Source organism: Lissotriton vulgaris, chromosome 6, assembly GCF_964263255.1.
Source record: "Lissotriton vulgaris chromosome 6, aLisVul1.2, whole genome shotgun sequence".
Lineage (NCBI taxonomy): Eukaryota > Metazoa > Chordata > Amphibia > Caudata > Salamandridae > Lissotriton > Lissotriton vulgaris.
Window position 1 is genome coordinate 1788972834 of NC_141694.1, and position 19474 is coordinate 1788992307.

At 47.1% G+C, this 19474-nt stretch overlaps 1 protein-coding gene across 3 annotated transcripts in view; it reads right to left on the bottom strand.

Annotated features, from left to right (window-relative positions):
* The window catches only part of ESCO2 (establishment of sister chromatid cohesion N-acetyltransferase 2), a 224337-nt gene that overhangs the window by 173789 nt on the left and 31074 nt on the right, over positions 1–19474 (bottom strand). Inside the window, exon 1 of one of the 3 annotated variants that reach the window (XM_086928047.1) lies at positions 2693–2763. The exons of 1 other annotated variant lie outside the window; for it this stretch is intronic. The gene's annotated coding sequence lies outside the window, so the exon portion shown is untranslated. Of the gene's footprint in view, positions 1–2046; positions 2138–2692; positions 2764–19474 lie in introns of those variants that run through there. One more of the 3 variants, XM_086928048.1, reaches the window with a different exon arrangement.

Genomic DNA, 19474 nt, shown 5'->3' on the forward strand with positions numbered 1-19474 from the left:
GGTACCCTAAGGGTGAATGTATTGATAAATCCAACAATGGAATCAGTGTGGGTTCATCAATACGAGATTTTTGATACCACACATCCCTAATTTCAGTGAAGCCATCATGTAGCTAGGGAACTTGTGTTTGACCAATGTACAGCACGTTTAAAAATGACTTCCCTGCTCACTTGTACAGGCAGCAATTGAACTGACCAGCACAGCGGCCTCTGTGCTGATGCAAAGGCATCCCCAAATAAAGTATACATCACCCTGCCTTGAGGCTGGTAGGCCTGCTGTAGGGGTGACTTACATTTACTATAGTCTGTGTGTATATGTATGCTATACAAATACACTCTTCAATCAATCAAGATTTTGTTAAGCGCGACCACTCACCAATAAGGGTCTCAAGGAACTTCTTGCCTGGAAAAAGGTGGGGGGTTGTGGCCTCTCTGCCAACGCAACAAAAATTATGTTAGGCTAAGATAAAGTGTGTTGACAATAAAAAAAAATATTTTCACCAGGTGGAAGCACTTTACTTTAGCACATCAAATATGCCACCACATTATTATGCATTTATTCCTATCCCTGCTCTGAGAATGCTGTTAATGAATTAAGAGGAAAGTTGAAGTTCGCGTGGAGCTTATGTCGCGTAAATTCTCTCTAATGATAGCACAACATTATGGGCAATTAAATTAAACACAAGAGATCTTTATACACCATATATCCTGCACTTGCGTATGTGACAATGAACCAAAAAACAGTAGACTCTGAAATACAGTATTTGCCCAGGATCCTACATATCGGTCAAGCAGGGATATGGCCACTAGAAGGGTATCTATTTTCATCATCAAACCCAGGGTTCAGTCCTTGTATATAAGAGATGCATGCACTGTAAGAAGGTCAGGTGTGTTGATCTAACCCAGTATTTACACAAATAATTAATTTTGTTTCAGCTCTACACAACCCAATGCAGGGTGTCAAAGCTCTACTGGTGACATACACATTATACATAGACAATAAATCATGTACATGTGTAAATCAATGTACAAGATGAGTTACATGAGACGGGGTAACAAGTTGAAGTTGCTTGTCCTCCATAGGTCACTGTGCTATATTACAAGGATTACAATATATGAACTTCAGGTAACAAAATGATCTCTGTGTTGAAACAGTAATCCACTTTACTAGCTACTCAAAATAAAAATCTGTAACTTGCATGTGCTGTGCTTTGCACGAGGCACATTAACCTGCTATTCAACTTTGATTCAAATCTGGGAAGTCACAAAACACAGATCTCTACAACAAACGAGTTACTCTCCAGAGTTATATCACCATTATTTTTATTCCCAGAGATTTACTGGGCACCTCTCTAGCACATGCATGAACCCATTAAATATTTTAAAATGCAGACTTTGCAGCCAGTTAAGCAGAACAGATATACCGCCATGCTTCTCCTTGTTGCCAATTTCTTTGTGACAGGTTAAAAAAAAATATATACATATATATTAGTTGAGGCCCAGATTTTGCGTCAGGGTAGCCCCGTTTGTATGGCACAACCCTTAAGCCAAATCTCCTTTATTATATCTCAGTGTGCTTAAATGTACTCATGATATACTTGATAAACATGTATGAAGTCTTAATATCTGATGTCATCTCTTGTGACGTCACTTCCTGTTATGTCACGTGCCATGTCACATGTTGTGACATCATGCACTGTGATGGTACGTCGTGGCTTCACCTGCATATTGCCTAACCTGGTTAGTCCCCCCCCACATCTTTTTTTTATTTTAGGACTTGTGCCCTGAGCAAACCTTAGCAATTTGGTTTAACTTTGGGAAAATATGAGATTAGAGCACAAATTACTTGTACAAACTTACTGAATATTGTGTCAGTAATCAATATTTTACGTTGGCAGTTTTACACAGCGTGAAGCTTGTTCCAAGACATATGAGCAAGCACTTCACAGTAGCCAGAAACTACATTACATGTGTTTTGACCATGACAAAATAGATAAATAAAAATTTTTTAAAAAGCAATATCCGGCAAGACAACGTCTTAGCATACCTTGAGAAATCTGCTGAGCACAGAGACTCTCAGGTGCAGCAGAAGGAGGCTGGGCCAACCAGCCCTCCTTGCCTTGACAGTCCTGCTCGCCTAGCCCACAGCACTCAAGAGGCAATGATTCAAAATGAAAATAAATGATAAGGCAGGCCTGCCCCTCCTAGCATCATTGGTCTATTCTCTGTACAGGGGCAGGCCAGCAACGTGAAGCAGGGTCGCCATAGGCTGCGATTGATTGACGCCCCTAATTTGAAACGGTGGGCTCTAAGGCAGCCCGCATGGAATTGCATAAGAAGGCGCCGCCGACACTACAATATTAGGCACACAGGGACAAATGTACACAACCCGCCAGAGGACTTTTCCCGCACAAATTGGGAAAATATTGTCCATTAGTGCGGGAAGCAGCCCGATATGGCAACACTTTTTACTTCCGTTTTGCCGCCCGCTCGCTTCCCGCCGGCCCCGCCCACCGCCTCCCAGCGACACTCCCATGATACATAACACACGATCAAGACCGTATCAACATTCGCGCAAATCGCTGAAAAAGGCTTCTGAGCTCCATGTGCACTGTTTAGACCTGCATAAAACATGGTCGTAGACTATTGGGATAGCGTCAAATGAGCGCGAGCGGCCGCTTAATCCTACTCACCTCAATAATGTTCTCGCTAGACAGTTATAGACCGGCGGCGATGCCAATGGAGCAGCAGGCTAGGCTCCGCCCACCCGCTTCCGGGAGGCGTCTCCGACTCCGCCTGCACGCGCATTGGTAGAGAACAGGCAGCTGCGGCTTTGCTATTGGCTGTTGAAGAAGCCCGCTAGTATACAAACCGTTGTGCCCAATAATGGTCGGTCATCTCGGTGCTGAGAGTGCAAGTCCCGGGGCAGCTCGTTGTGTGGCATCAGCGTCAGTTTCCACCATCGCTCTATGCTTGTACAGAACAGACCAAGTACACAGGGGTACGCCCAGCGCTTTAAGTGGGATGAAAAACAAGCATTTACAATGCAATGGTCTCGGCATTATTAAAGGTAGAGCTATTGGCATTGCTTATGACATTTTTTTTTACAATCATAAATAAATGGCATTGTCATTTACAATGCCAATAGCAAGCCAGCCAGGGTGCAGGGAAGCAAGTACAGCCAGGGTGCAGGGAAGCAAGCACAGCCAGGGGGCAGGGAAGAAAGCACAGCCAGGGTGCAGGGAAGAAAGCACTGCCAGGGTGCAGAGAAGCAAGCACAGCCAGGGTGAAGGGAAGCAAGCACAGCCAGGGTGCAGGGAAGCAAGCACAGCCAGGGTGCAGGGAAGCAAGCACAGCCAGGGTGCAGGGAAGCAAGCACAGCCAGGGTGCAGGGAAGCAAGCACAGCCAGGGTGCAGGGAAGCAAGCACAGCCAGGGTGCAGGGAAGCAAGCACAGTCAGGGTGCAGGGAAGCAAGCACAGTCAGGGTGCAGGGAAGCAAGCACAGCCAGGGTGCAGGGAAGCAAGCACAGCCAGGGTGCAGGGAAGCAAGCACAGCCAGGGTGCAGGGAAGCAGGGACAGCCAGGGCGCAGGGGAGCAAGCACAGCCAGGGTGCAGGGGAGCAAGCACAGCCAGGGGCAAGGAAGCAAGCACAGCCAGGGTGCAGGGGAGCAAGCACAGCCAGGGTGCAGGGGAGCAAGCACAGCCAGGGTGCAGAGAAGCAAGCACAGCCAGGGTGCAGAGAAGCAAGCACAGCCAGGGTGCAGGGAAGCAAGCACAGTCAGGGTGCAGGGAAGCAAGCACAGCCAGGGTGCAGGGAAGCAAGCACAGCCAGGGTGCAGGGAAGCAAGCACAGCCAGGGTGCAGGGAAGCAAGCACAGCCAGGGTGCAGGGGGGCAAGCACAGCCAGGGGCAAGGAAGCAAGCACAGCCAGGGTGCAGGGGAGCAAGCACAGCCAGGGTGCAGAGAAGCAAGCACAGCCAGGGTGCAGAGAAGCAAGCACAGCCAGGGTGCAGGGAAGCAAGCACAGTCAGGGTGCAGGGAAGCAAGCACAGCCAGGGTGCAGGGAAGCAAGCACAGCCAGGGTGCAGGGAAGCAAGCACAGCCAGGGTGCAGGGAAGCAAGCACAGCCAGGGTGCAGGGAAGCAGGGACAGCCAGGGTGCAGGGGAGCAAGCACAGCCAGGGTGCAAGGAAGCAAGCACAGCCAGGGTGCAGGGGAGCAAGCACAGCCAGGGTGCAGGGAAGCAAGCACAGCCAGGGTGCAGGGAAGCAAGCACAGCCAGGGTGCAGGGAAGCAAGCACAGTCAGGGTGCAGGGAAGCAAGCACAGCCAGGGTGCAGGGAAGCAAGCACAGCCAGGGTGCAGGGAAGCAAGCACAGCCAGGGTGCAGGGGAGCAAGCACAGCCAGGGTGCAGGGGAGCAAAGCCGACTATTACAGGTGCCTCCAATTTATGTCCAGATCTTGGGGCTATCCATACGAGAAACTGCCATGCAGTTAGTATATTAATAAAAATGACAAATTTTCACATTTTGTTTTTAGCCTCACAGCTGCCCTCCCGGACCTAGATTGAACACCGATGATCTGTACAGCCAGCCCAGAAGGATTGCTCAGCGAGTTAAACATTCACCACCGAGATAAGGAGGTCCTTGTGTTTGAATTGAGGCAACGCCTGACTCAGCCTTCCATGCTCTGTACAGCCAGAAGGATTGCTCAGCGAGTTAAACATTGACCACCGAGATAAGGAGGTCCTTGTGTTTGAATTGAGGCAACGCCCGACTCAGCCTTCCATGCTCTGTACAGCTAGAAGGATTGCTCAGCGAGTTAAACATTCACCACCGAGATAAGGAGGTCCTTGTGTTTGAATTGAGGCAACGCCCGACTCAGCCTTCCATGCTCTGTACAGCCAGAAGGATTGCTCAGCGAGTTAAACATTGACCACCGAGATAAGGAGGTCCTTGTGTTTGAATTGAGGCAACGCCTGACTCAGCCTTCCATGTTTCTAAAATTGGCCAATAATATACCATTACAAGAGATCTCTTGTTTACAGAGCAAAATGAACTCGTCTTTAGATCGGCATGACACCCTATAGAAACAGAAGGTATTATAACAGAGCCTATGTGAGGAGGCCGGTTGCACCTTATATATACACATATATATCTACATTGCCTTGTGAATGTGTAAAAAAAGAATGCATGATGTCGGAGTGAACCGTGCCAATACTAAATCATTCATTCAGGACCATTATAACCCTTTATTGGTTTGTAATGCTCATCAGGGCGCTGCCACAGACCCCTTCCGAACAAAATGCAAATCCTGGTTCAGAAATAGAAGTGTGGGCAGGGTCTTTTGTAGAAAAGTCACGAGTAGAGGGAACGTGGGGGTGGTGGGGGGCGACAAGTGTTAGTAAGTCTGTGACAGCGGGGGCGACTGGACATCTGCGGCAGGTCAAGGCGGGGGCATTCCGTAGCAGCCAGGGCTCTGGGAAGTTTTATGGGACAAAGGCTGTCAGCAGCAGTTGACCACCTACCCCTCGAGCGGCCGGTGGTGCGGGCGGGTGTCTCGTGCCATATGGCCCTTGGAACCATTGGGGTAGCCTGAAACGTGATCATCTGCATAATGACGCGTGAGGGGACTGTTTATGAGGGATGGGGGGAAGGGGGGGGGAGGGGGAGGGGGGGGGGGGGTCAAGTGCAGGAGGGTCGGTGGTCTAGACAGAGGCTAGCGGTAGATGGGACTCGGTATTCATTTCCGTTTCTATGCTTTGCCTTAAATCAGGGGTGTCCAACGCCAGCCTGGGTGGGCGGATCCATGCCAGATTTAGCCACCGGAGCCCTTCACCTTTCACCCTTGATGATTAAATTAGAATTTGCGAATAACGTCAGGCGAAATTCTTAATTCTATGGATATCTAACTACCAGGCACGCTGGCTTCTCGCTGGGGTAAGGACTAAAGAGTGTGGAAGCACGTGGGATAGCAGCGGCAGTGCCACCAACCGCACACTGCATTCTGGTATATGTAGTTACTTGTGCCATTTAAAATGGCGCAGCATTTAAAACGCATCGCCCAAAAAAATAAAGGGCACTGGATTAGTTGTGTGCCCCACAAGACTAGGGTTCAGTGTGGTTCTCAAGTGTAGCGCGATGTGGCTTAAATGTATTACGATTTTCGCAGGTAAACAATTGTTAAAAATTTGCAAGATGTTTAGTAAAGGACGATTTTCTATTTGTCAAGACGTCCACCTGTACACAAACTCTCAACCCCCTACCCTCAAAAGAGGCAAGGTGTGTGTACAGCATGATGTGGCCTCTCCTTCAGGCTGAGCTTTCCTAAAATGTTACCGATTAATGTGGGTGGGGATGCACAAGAAAGTGCAAGGTCGTTTTATGGACACAACGCATCTTTACACGGCTGTGGCTGTAAAACCAGAAGGATTTAAGTAAAATCATGTGAATTTATAATTTTACCCTGCATCCTTCGAAACGAACCCACTGTATCCGGGCCCGCATTTGTATCTACTAAGGGAGCTAAGGTAGAAGGAGAGAGCGTGATCAGCCAAAGATCACACGGTTTTGTCACATTGAGTAAGCTGGGGTTCAACCCAGGTTTCCCGGTCCAAAGTGGCATCTGAACAACTAGACCAGATCTACTCTTGTTAAAGCCTCACACATTCAGAAGCTGAATGAGCCTGCGTTCATGAGGTCTGAAAATAATATACAAGAAAATGACGGAGTCCGCCGAGTACTAATCCTATTATTATGAAGTGAACAGAGCCAGTTCTAAGTGCTAAAGAAATTGTTCAGCCCTGCCCCGAGCCTCCACGCTAAAGCTGCATGCCACATACCTGCACCATGTCCTCCGGCAGCAGCCAGTCGCCTCCGGAGGGGGTCTTTAGAGAGTCCTCTCCATAGAGACCCGGGCTGCCCCGCGGGCCCCAGGCTGCAGTGGTTTGAGCTGGGCGAAAACGGGAGGTTCCTGCTAGTGCATTCCCGGGTAGAGACGCTGCGGGAGGACATGCTCCAGGGTGTACTCCCCGGCCCCACACACCGCAGCCCCCATCGCACCCCTCTGAAGCGCCTCGTTGCCTTGTGTAGCAGTGGGTAGGCGCCAGCAGAGGCTCAGAAGTGTAATCACACCGGTGCCGGCGGCTGCTCTGGGCCGAGATCCCTCGTCATGGGGGTGTGTGCAGCGCTGGGATGGTGTCTGGCCGGTGCTGGGAGCGCCCGCACCAGCGGAGCCCAGAAAAGCCGGTTCCACCCGTTTTGGGGCAAAAAGCAGAAGTCCGTCCATGGGGGGAGGGGGGGGGGGGGTGCGCTGGGCACGAGTTTCCGTCCAGATCGTATAGCGCAGAGGGAGGGCTGGAGGTGAGGCGCGGACCATGGGCAGAGGCAACGGGCAAATTATGAGGTCTCTTCTGTCACGGGCGAGGACGCCACCCCGCCCCATACCAGACACCGGACCAGGGCGGCGAATCCAAGCACGGACGTACATTCACCCCTGCCCCAGAACAGAGCATTCCCGGGTAGAGACGCTGCGGGAGGACATGCTCCAGGGTGTACTCCCCGGCCCCACACACCGCAGCCCCCCTCGCACCCCTCTGAAGCGCCTCGCTGCCTTGTGTAGCAGTGGGTAGGCGCCAGCAGAGGCTCAGAAGTGTAATCACACCGGTGCCGGCGGCTGCTCTGGGCCGAGATCCCTCGTCATGGGGGTGTGTGCAGCGCTGGGATGATGTCTGGCCGGTGCTGGGAGCGCCCGCACCAGCGGAGCCCAGAAAAGCCGGTTCCACCCGTTTTGGGGCAAAAAGCAGAAGTCCGTCCATGGGGGAGGGGGGGGAGGGGGGGTGCGCTGGGCACGAGTTTCCGTCCAGATCGTATAGCGCCGAGGGAAGGCTGGAGGTGAGGCGCGGACCATGGGCAGAGGCAACGGGCAAATTATGAGGTCTTTTCTGTCACGGACGAGGACGCCACCCCGCCCCATACCAGACACCGGACCAGGGCGGCGAATCAAAGCACGGACGCACATTCACCCCTGCCCCAGAACAGAGCACATGGTATCGGTCAGCGTGGACTCCTCAGCCCTGCAGAACAGGACCGGGACTGTAGCAGTCAGAGCGGAGCCTTAGAGAACAGAGGAGAGGGTGAGAGGAGGGGCAGAGCAGGCGGAACGGAAGAGAGGCAGAGAGACTCCGAGCAGAGAGCAGGCACGGAGTGTGGAGAGGACAGCGAGGAACGGCTCACCTTCACTGCGAAGGAACCAAAATGGCGGCAGTCAGCACGGACGCACATTCACCCCTGCCCCAGAACAGAGCACATGGTATCGGTCAGCGTGGACTCCTCAGCCCTGCAGAACAGGACCGGGACTGTAGCAGTCAGAGCGGAGCCTTAGAGAACAGAGGAGAGGGTGAGAGGAGGGGCAGAGCAGGCGGAACGGAAGAGAGGCAGAGAGACTCCGAGCAGAGAGCAGGCACGGAGTGTGGAGAGGACAGCGAGGAACGGCTCACCTTCACTGCGAAGGAACCAAAATGGCGGCAGTCAGCTTCAGTGTTTTTCAGATTCGGGGGCGTGGTTTTGCTGTTTTGAGTGACAGACAACGTCACTGTCTAAAGAACAGCAAAATTTACGCCCCCGAATCCGAAAAAGACGGGGCTACATCGGAGTGACACATCTCTCCTCCAATGGCTGGCCTCTGTTTAGGAAGCCAGCCAATGAAGGAGAGATGGAGCAGGCAGGCGGGACCTACAGCGCTACTAAGACTCATTAAATCTCCGGCCTAAGACTGCGCAAGCGCAGCCTTTTAGGCCTTCGACCTAAAAAGGGGTGTCTCTCTCAAAGGGGCGTGGCTTAAAACACGTAAAGTAAAAATCTGTGCTCAGCATAGTGTGCCTCCCGACTTGTATTTTGCGGTTTCTGTCATTGCATCTAGATGCAACAAGTAACATAATACCTAATACAACAAGTCAGAACTATTGGCTTTAGCAATGGTTCGTTGCACAAGATAAATATGCAGCAGCTATGACTTGTACATAATATTGAAAAAGCTTCAATTGAAACCCTGGTGACTCCACGACGATGTTGCTGCTCCTGAGGTTCAATAGGAGAAGGGAAATCCAGATAGAAAATGGTTCTCTTTAAAGGATTTCCCTTCCCTACAATGCTCACCTGGCATGCCATAACTTCTCCACTAGTGAGCAGCGCACATCGATGTGCCCATGCACACACAATAGTCGTGAAAAAACGGACCGCCTGTGCCAGGGGTAAAAAAAGAAGCCCGATAGAGACCCGTTTCGAGGCCCCCTTTATAAAACTGCTGGTGCTCGGACCTGGTGAGACCCGGCCCACTTAAAGCCCTGGGTACGCCTCTGCAAGAACCACCCAAAGAGCATTATGGAACCAGTTTCAGGGTTATCACCCCTCAACAGCAACGCTAGCTTGACTCCAGTGGCAAGGTGAGCACGGGACCCATGTCTGGGTATATCCTTTTCCACTGAGGGCGACAAAGGCACAATGAACAATTGATGTATGGAAAGCTGAACAATGTCAAACATTCACCCCAGTACAGAGATCTGGTCCTAAATCCATAGTTTTTTGCACACCATTCCATTCCCTCATCAGTGGTGGTACCCCGAAATATGTCGCAAGGTGCTTGTTTCCGGTCCAGTGAGGACTTTGCTTAGGCAGTTCGGGCTGGACCATTCCCATGAGGAGCAGAGTCAAGACTGATTTGCATATGGATGGATCTAAACTGGGGTGGCATGGTGAACAAAAGAATGATTGATTTAACCCACATCACTTGACTGGGGCTGAATGTTTGATTTGTTCTGCATTCCGTCCATCATATGCATGTCTTTTACTTCCAACAGAAAGACACAAGAGTCTGTATTATTTGACACAAGATAATGATAATTTTAGCTAATTATATTTTTTCCGTTAGACACTGGAATTCTCTGCCAGAAGTCCACACATTGAGTCAATTGTCTCTGGACCCTCTTAGCATTTTCTTTATATACTTCATTAAAGGGTGAGCTAATTGACATTTTCAAATACAAAAACGGCTAACACTAGGGTGGCAAACTATCTACATTTTTGCAGTACTAACCCATATTTCTATTGTCTGTTGTGTTTGTTCCAGGTTTGTACTGAGCTAGTAAAGGAAGCCAAATTACCCGCTTTTTCTCACTGGAAGAGAATTCAAGATAAGGGTCTTGTTGGACTCAGAGCAGGACATCAGTCTGTTCATGAGAAGGAAACATGTCGCCTGGTAGTATGCTCCAACCTGGTCCTGAGTAATTACGATTGTGCAGCACTACCTACAGGTTTTGGATGTGCTGATAGAGATGTGCACTTAAATAAGAGGCAGAGTGTCCCAAACTTTAATTCCTCTCTCTCAGCCAGATTGAGATAATGGCCAGTCAGACTCTGGACAGTTTATTCATATATATATTTTTTTGCTAAATAATTAATTACAGATTGGTACATCTCTTACAAAGGTAATTGGGTCTCTTGAAGACAAAGAAGGTGAGGTTTAAGTAACAAAAATTCCTCTTGGACGTGTCAACACATAGCAGATGCTCTCAGAACATTAATATTCCAACTGAGTAAAGGTAAATCCTGGCTACCACTACCAATATTATGGGACATCCCTTGGTGTTAAGAGAACAAAGTTCTGCATGACACTGCACAAATGCCACCCATTTTTTTGCTTTCTGCCACCTAAACCCCGAACAACAACAAAAAGCCCATACAAACCATTGCGCTCATATCACATGCCTCCCTGCCCACCAGCACACCCAACCTGCGTCCGCACCCACACCTATCCTAGGCTCCTGAGGGAACCTGGATCTTCAGTGCACCCCACCTTTAAACCGCCGACACCATATTCACACTTTGGTTAATCACTGCTCGATACCCACCCCCAGAGAGGTCCCAGGCCCACCCCACCAGCTTGAAAGACCAGATAATAGGACAGTAAAAGCATGCACATGACGGAATCAAGAAAAGCCTACAAATCATCAAGCTTTTTACACGTTATGATAGCAAAAAGCGTTCTTCAAGGAAGAACCAAATGAAACCATATCAGTCATTAGACCTGCTTACAAGAGTACAGAAGAGCCTGTACCCTAACCGAGTCCTGGGAAAGGAAGTTCGGCCCTGGTGAAGAATAATTAGATTAGCCGGCTCAAGAAGAGAAATAATATCCCCAAGTTTGACAAATGCTGGGGTCAATTCCTGCAGCTGCCATCTTTGCACCGCCGTATCATGCCAAAATCGGACCTCACAGAAATCTCAACAACACAGGATTTCACCAGGCTAAGTGGTTGAGCAAGCTGGAACAGCAGCTGGTGAAAAATGAAATGGCCCACATAAATCAAAATTGCTCATGCATAATTCGAGTATCTGGCCTTAGAAAGTTTTTTGAAGGAAAAGAGATGTGCTTGCTGAACCTGACAGACGATATTACAGTCTTTCAGTTGGGGGAAGAACTGACGCAACTGAACGATGTCCATCACGCATCATCACCCTCCTTCCCCTCAGGAATACCTAATACACAGAGGTTGTTTCAGCGCATATATTTTTCATGTCTCCCAGCTTATGCGAACTGCCACAAAGCTGTGTTTCATGGACTTCCTCCCGAGTCTTTGTGTGTTCTGCAGTCTCCTGCAGCAGCATGGACCGATTCTCAATGACACTTAAGCTCCCATTGAGGGTATCCATATTTTTAGACATTTTGTGTAGCAATACCGGGAACTTGGAATGTGCAGCCTTCAAGGACAAGTCCTTACAGTATTCTTCTCTGGGTACTTGCAATAAATAGCCAACAAGGATGGGGAAAGGGGAGCAGTCATGCTGTAGAAACTTGCCTACACTTCAGAGGATGTTGATTGGTCGGTCCTACAAGGTCAGAGGAAGAGACGAGAGCAGAAGTCCCAGATACAACACAGCCCAACTCTGCCACTCCCTCTCCGTGGAGCAATCGGTCTTTATTTTCACCCCCAGTATTCACTCTCCTAGCTCTGTACCTTCAGCCGAGACATCAGCTTCCAAAAAAGGCTTCACCTATGTCTTCTTGCTAAATTGTTGAGGGTGCTGTGGAGAGAGTACTTACATTAGCCCCATCTCGCTCAAGTAAAGCCTGTTGGAGTCTCAGCTTTCCATTCTTGCTTTTTTTATATAGCCCAAGCCTCAGCACCAGCCTGCTTACTGGCTGAAGTACGAATACAGCATGCACATATTATAGTATCTTCTAAGGTGGCCTGTTTTTTTTCTTAGCCACTCCAAGTCTGAGCCAGTTCCAGACACAGAGCTCGCTCTATCCGACAAATCTGAGCAAGAAAATAAGTCCCCAGCATTTCTTGTGAGCCAGGTACGAAAACCTCATTCCCTGGAATGTTGGTTGCCAAGAATTGTATTGGGGGAGAATCAGGCATCTTGGGAGCGACTCAGATTTCTATGAGAGCCAGGGCCAGCCCCTGCACTCACCACTGAATTAGCAACAACATTATTGGTCCTTGTAACTTCCTTCACCGAGGAAACTGACTCCCTCCCCACATTCCCCTACTAGCTCAGAGCCAGTAGAGTCCAATTCGAGAGAGGATTGTCCCAACACTCATTAAATCAAATGCAACCTATTAACAGAGCAGTGGGCATTTCAAGGGCGCAGGCTTGAGATAAGGTCTCTTGTTGGAATTTATCTAATTGTTCAGAACCCCAAGAGGTAGATGGATCCACAAGATGCTCCTGAATAGTGTCATATGGACCAGCCAATTTAGATGCCTCTATGGTCATGTGGGACCCTTAGGTACTTTACCGAAAAACTCAGTCATTGTTTTCTGGACTGGACTCAGGCATGGGAACTGGCCAACCCACAAGGGGAACCACGAGAATGCTGCTGAAGATATGGTGAATTTATAGCCATAACAGTATCTTGAATAGATGCAGCCGAAGAAAACAGTACCGGTACCTGTACTAATGACCTTTCAGTCTCAAACGCCAAGACACTGCTGCTTGCAGTGCCCTGCTCCTTTACCTCTGCATATAATTGTACCATTGTGGTTACCTTGGGTTTCTATGAAGTCGACTTGGACTTTTTGGGCTCAAACTCAACTTTGGGCTCCATGACGTCTGGAAAAATCAATCCTGTGAAAGATGCTCCATGTAAAGATGGCAGTGTTTTATGCCCATCAGCAGGGATCCCGGTTGACTGGCGCTGTTGCCGACATTGCCCAGCAGGTCCGGCTATCCCAGCTACAGATTTTTGAGGGTCCTCACTCTGCTCCAAAGACCAGTCAAGAGTGCAGAGAGATTGATCCGCACCTCCACCACCTGCTGCTAGGCGTTGGCCTGACAGCGCGGAGGCAGGTCCTGCCTCCAACCCCCTCTTCGAGAGAAAGCATAGCAGAAACAAACATGGAATCGAGGCAGAGAGAGCAAACCACCCAAAACAGAGTCAGCATGCCTCCTTTACTGATATGATAATATATCAAAGTCGGGGTATGCTCCTTCGCCACCATGACGAACATTGGAGCGGAAAGGAGCCGGCGAGCGTGGTCCGGGCAGGTGAGTTCAATCGGCAATTAGCTGTACACCACCATCATCAGGACCAGAGTAATGAACTCATCTGCCAGTCAAGGCACACGAATATATGCAAAGGTTCTATAAACATTTTATTGTCTTGTTGAATACTTACACTCAAACTTGAATACATAACGTTATTCAGCTTAAAAGCTTCTCATATTTGCGGAATTGGACTACACAGGGTGCCACATTAACCTATTTTCTTTCACAACTTAAAACACCAACTACATATGCAAGCTTTATTCTTGGCACTTAGATTATCGCAGGCTCAGATAAAGGCACACTGATTTCTGTGTCCCGTCCCCTGGTAGGACCTCACAGTAGCTCCAAATGCAAACTTTAAAACATGCACCATATCAAAACCATAGGAAACAGAACAGAGGCAGCACCAAGGATGAAGTAGCCAGGACCATGTAGTATCAAAAATAAATTCTTTTATTTTCTCATTTATAGGACAGCCAACGCGTTTCGCTCCCCAACCATGGGAGCTTCGTCAGGGCTGAAAGCAACACAGAAGTACACCAATATTAATAACACATAACAACATGACATGTACAATAAACAAACAAGGTTAAAAACATACATTGCAGATGTGCTTTTAACGAGACGAGATGGCAAAAACTAAAAGAGGGTCACAATATTAATCCTATATATATTTCTTGGAAAACATCTTGCATTTAGATCCAAATATCTAAACACAAAAGTCATGCAACTTGATGATCTATATAGGACATTGGTAACCAGAACCAAATGTGAAAAGTTATGAAAAAGAATTGCCTCAGGTAACGCAGATAAGAATCTGCGCATTTACTGTTCTTTGGATACCAGAAATTTTACACTAATTTTGTGAGTAATTTTATAATATTGATTCGAGCAGGAATCCCAATTGCCGCTTGTTATGTCCATATAGATAATATTTTTCCTTTGTGACTAGCCTATACAAAATGGCTTACCAGCAACCAGCTTTTTAATATTAAAATTTGACGTGCATTGATTGAAATCCTCCTTATCTTCTTTTGATTTAGTGGAATCGCTTGGACGAATTGTGTCTTTTAAGTATATACCCTTGACGTGGCCAACATACAATATGGCTTACCAGCAACCAGCTTTTTAATACTAAATTTTTGACGTGCATTGATTGAAATCCTCCTTATCTTCTTTTGATTTAGTGGAACTTCTTGGACGAATTGTGTCTTTTAAATATATACCCTTGACGTGGCTTAAATATTATCCGGATATCGAAAGTTTGCCATAGGGTAAGGAGTTCTGATGCCTTTTAAAACCTGTTAGGGCTTGACCTCTGGACCATTTTTCATATACTAATTAATCTTCTGTACTATTTTCAGCTTCTGTACTGTTTGGATCAAACGACTCCATTGACGTCATTTTCGTCGCTTCAAGTTCTGACCAACACACTTGGTGAGGACGTCTTGTGTATAGTGTCAACTCTTGCCCTGTCCTTACTTGGGTTTTACTCAATGGCTATTCTTATCTGCTTCACCGCCTCTTGCTTTCCTCCTTTCTTTCTTCTTCTTACTCGGGTTTCATCCAATAGCTATTCTTATCTGCATTACCTGAGGCAATTCTTTTTCATAACTTTTCACATTTGGTTCTGGTTACCAATGTCCTATATAGATCATCAAGTTGCATGACTTTTGTGTTTAGATATTTGGATCTAAATGCAAGATGTTTTCCAAGAAATATATATAGGATTAATATTGTGACCCTCTTTTAGTTTTTGCCATCTCGTCTCGTTAAAAGCACATCTGCAATGTATGTTTTTAACCTTGTTTGTTTATTGTACATGTCATGTTGTTATGTGTTATTAATATTGGTGTACTTCTGTGTTGCTTTCAGCCCTGACGAAGCTCCCATGGTTGGGGAGCGAAACGCGTTGGCTGTCCTATAAATGAGAAAATAAAAGAATTTATTTTTGATACTACATGGTCCTGGCTACTTCATCCTTGGTGCTGCCTCTGTTCTGTTTCTTAAGTCTTTGTCTGGATTTCCAGTAGGACCAAAACCGGAGCAGGTCCTGGAGGTTATCAGCACAACACCAAATTGGATATTAGAGGGACATCGGAAAATAGAGGTGCTGTCTACAAGATCCGCTGTGGAACATTTTTCTTTGACCATATCAAAACCACATGCTAGCCAGTTCTCTCACCATAATGTACATTTTACAGCTCAGAAGACAAAGCATCCTAAACCAAGTGCAACAATATATCAATCTTCTCAATTTGCGTAACTGAATTTTGCACTGACAGACCCAGAATGATTCCTTTTAAATACAAGAGCCAATTCCCACAAGAAAGCCTTTGCACAACTAAACGTGAAACTGCAAGGAACCAAAGGATATCTTTCAACTACTGCATGCTACTTTTAACTCTGACAGGCCCAGAAGAACATAGTTACACAACTAAACTTGCTAATGCCAGACACAGAAGTCGGGCATGGTGACTCTTGCCCGAGGCAGCAGTATGCACATGTGCGCACTATGTTGCGCATGTTACCACTGGACACTGAAGTAGAAAGTCATGCACTTACGTACAATGGGCTACTCTCTTCTGACGAGTATGAAAAGTAAAAAAGATATGTTCCTGTGCTTCTTCGTCCATTTCGCAATGTACAAGTACCACATACATATATATTTATGCAGAGATGTTCAGTACTGGCAGCACTTACATTTGTCAGTGAATACTGAAAGGAAGCATGACACGCGTGCAACCCCTTTGTATTAATATCATCTTTATGTAATAGTATTACTTGGTACTGCCAAGCCCAGAAGGACGTTTTTCTTCAACTTGCGCCACGTCGTTAGAAGAATTCAAGTAGCAATATACCTAGTACTAGCAAATTCATACTTCATATGTAAAAAGTTGATATTTTGAGCACTCTGAATATTATACATTTAGGTCTTGAAATGCTAGAGTTACAGTTAAAATGTTTACGTTGAGAGTGGTAAAACTGGGCAACAACTTGGCTGCTATTTGGTTGGCTTAGGCTTCATTTGATCTTGTACCTAAACAACTCCAGCACTTAGAAGGGTTTTGTTTCAAAATCTGGTAACAATAATAACTGCAGTAGCATAGAGTAGATATGTTCTAGAGACCTTTCATTGTCAGTGTCTTAGACTGTTGGAGCGGTTATCCAGGATCACAATATACTGGAAAACCCACCCACCCTTATCGCCAAATTGAATTGGAGAAGCATGGTAACGTATTTGAACTGACTTCACTGAATCCATGTATTACATGGGAAAGAGGTTTGCTGTTGCCAAAGTTCATGTGAGTTCTATGTGGTTCTAGTTGGTTTTTTAAAATATGATCAAGAGAAGACATTAATGTATTCAAATACATTTTAGGAGGAAGTGTACCCAGTGACAGTGGTGTGCAGTTGGCTTTGAGTGTGATGCATTTTTTTCTTTTTTAATGGATCGGCATCAAAATACGCAATCAAATAGGATAGTGGAAAGAGCTACTAGAATAGTCATAAGTACCATTCTGTGGTTCTGAAATTCTGGACCCTGCTGTGATACCGGTACCGAGGTCCAACACTCGTGTCACAAAATATCATCGTACCATGACGAATTTGGTATCGGCAGACCGGTAAGGATTAGGACTAGGACATTATCCCTATGCATTTGCACCGTGATTGAGCGACGCTAACACCCTCAAATCATGGTTTCCGTTCTGAACCCTCGGACTCCATTTTGTGAACGGCATCCATCTTATGGCTTGCCCTCATATAAGTCAATCGATTAAAGCCGAGTTTGATCTGAAAGGACACGTCCACCTTAGCTGACTTCCCCATGACCTGGCCAAACTGACTCCACTGCCTCCAGCCAAACCTGTTTGGGCAGCTCCTCGCCCAGTGGCCGAATAAGATAGCATCAATGCATAACATGCCATAAACCATTCACTACATACAGACCATGTTTTCTACACACATACACCTGTCCATGTTCCTTGTTTATGGCAAGTTTTACGACGAGGAGGTGCCCTGTTTTATTGGGGTTTCATCGATATCTGATGGGAGTTCTGGGCCTGGCTGGGTAATCTATCACAAACTGGACATCTAAAATATGGGTTGGCCGACATGACTGTGCTTTTTGCTCTATTGTGAAAATATGTCTATGACCGTATTGTAAACTAAAGAATTCTTGCCTGCAGCTGTTATTTCTGTATAAAAGGAGAAGGCTGGTTCTGTAAAAACGAACAGTCTCCTGAGAACTTACGACCCGTGCTGTTGTAATTCTAGGACACATGTTACTTGGTTGCAGCCAATAAAACTCGATCTCCGACTTCACCTAGAAGACTCTTGGTTTATGTGGTCCGGAACAGGGAGAACTCAGAGGTCTTCGGGTGTTATCCCCTGGCACCACCGGGTTCCTAAAAACCCAGCACCTCAGTTGGCGCCCAACTCGGGGCGGTATCAAGCGGTGACGGTCCAAGCCAGATGTTCGTGAGGAGCTTCGTGTGAAAAATTCCAGAGGACGGCCAGCCACTTCAGCGACCCCTGTAAGTCGACGTGGTTCCGAAGGTCTTTGCTGCGAGGTTCCCCGCGTCCCGACGGCTACGAAGGACTGCTGCCCTGACTATCGCCCTGTTTTGGACCCAGTGATCCTTGGTAGAGCGAAACGATAGACGAGTCTTCTAGTGACGTCACCGATCTTCAATACTTCAGTTAAGTATAAGTGGAGCGTCTCCCAGTCCTTAGTTTGGTTCTTAGTTTTGGTATCTTTGAGATACACCTTGTTTGGAACTTGCAAGCGCCAAAACCGAGGGATTCGTGTATTCACGAGAATATCATAATTAGATAATCCCTTGAAGTTTGAAGCTAGACTAGTTAGCGAAGATGCTTGGTCTTAGCAGACTTGGAAACTTTGACTCAGAAATTTTAGATACCTCGAGGTCAAATTGTTCAAGAAGAAAGCCCGGCCGGCGATATTTGACTCTTTTCGCTTATGGCGCAAAGAAGCCAAACAAAAAGAAATAAAATTAGCAAAGAAAAATAAAAGGAGGTATGTCAATGGTGCAAGCCGCCGTTGCATACAGGGATAATGAGGAAGAGCAAGAGAGTGAACAAATGCTCAGAAGCAAGAAGTTAGCAGTAGATAAATGCTACCCGATGTTGCCCCATGAAGGACAAGATTCAAAGGGAACATCCGAGAAAGATCCACTAATGTCCCATTTATTGAATTCACCACCCCCATACACATCGAGTATTACTGGACCCCCGAAGCGTTTTGTTATACCGCGCCCCGGCGCATGAAATGCAGCCCTTGCACAAGCACCAGCTCCTCTTCAGCTGGTTACTACTTCTCCGGCGCAGCCTTCTCAAGGGCCGCCGCCTTTGCTACATACTCCATCTACTTCTTCTACAACTTTGCCTACTGCTCCAACTGTTTATCCTGATACTACTACTGCTACTGCTTCGACTTCCTCCGCTATTGCCTCGACTTCCTCTTTACATCAGCCTGTCTTTTCTGGCACATCTGCCTCTCCACAAGCTTCTCCTTCTGTTCGACAGAGAGTGGCAAGTACTGTCACTGGTCTGTTCTCACCTTTCTTTGGGTCGCCTAAAACGACCCCTAAAACAGGACGTAGACAGTTGCGTAGTCAACTGCCTGATTATGAGGAAAGAGAAGTGCTGAATGAGTTAGCACGCAAATGGGTTACTGACACTGTTAGATATGATGTTCAGTCTGTTATGGAGTCTTCCGACAATGGGATGCACCCACTCAGAGATATGTATTCGAAGAGATGTGTGTATATCTCTGTGAAGATTTGGAGACAAACGATCCAAAACGCAAAATGAAGGAATTATTCCGTATGCGTTTTAAGTTCTATGAAGGCATGATTGTAGGTGCCGATGTTGAAAAAGCAATAGATTTGTTGTTATCT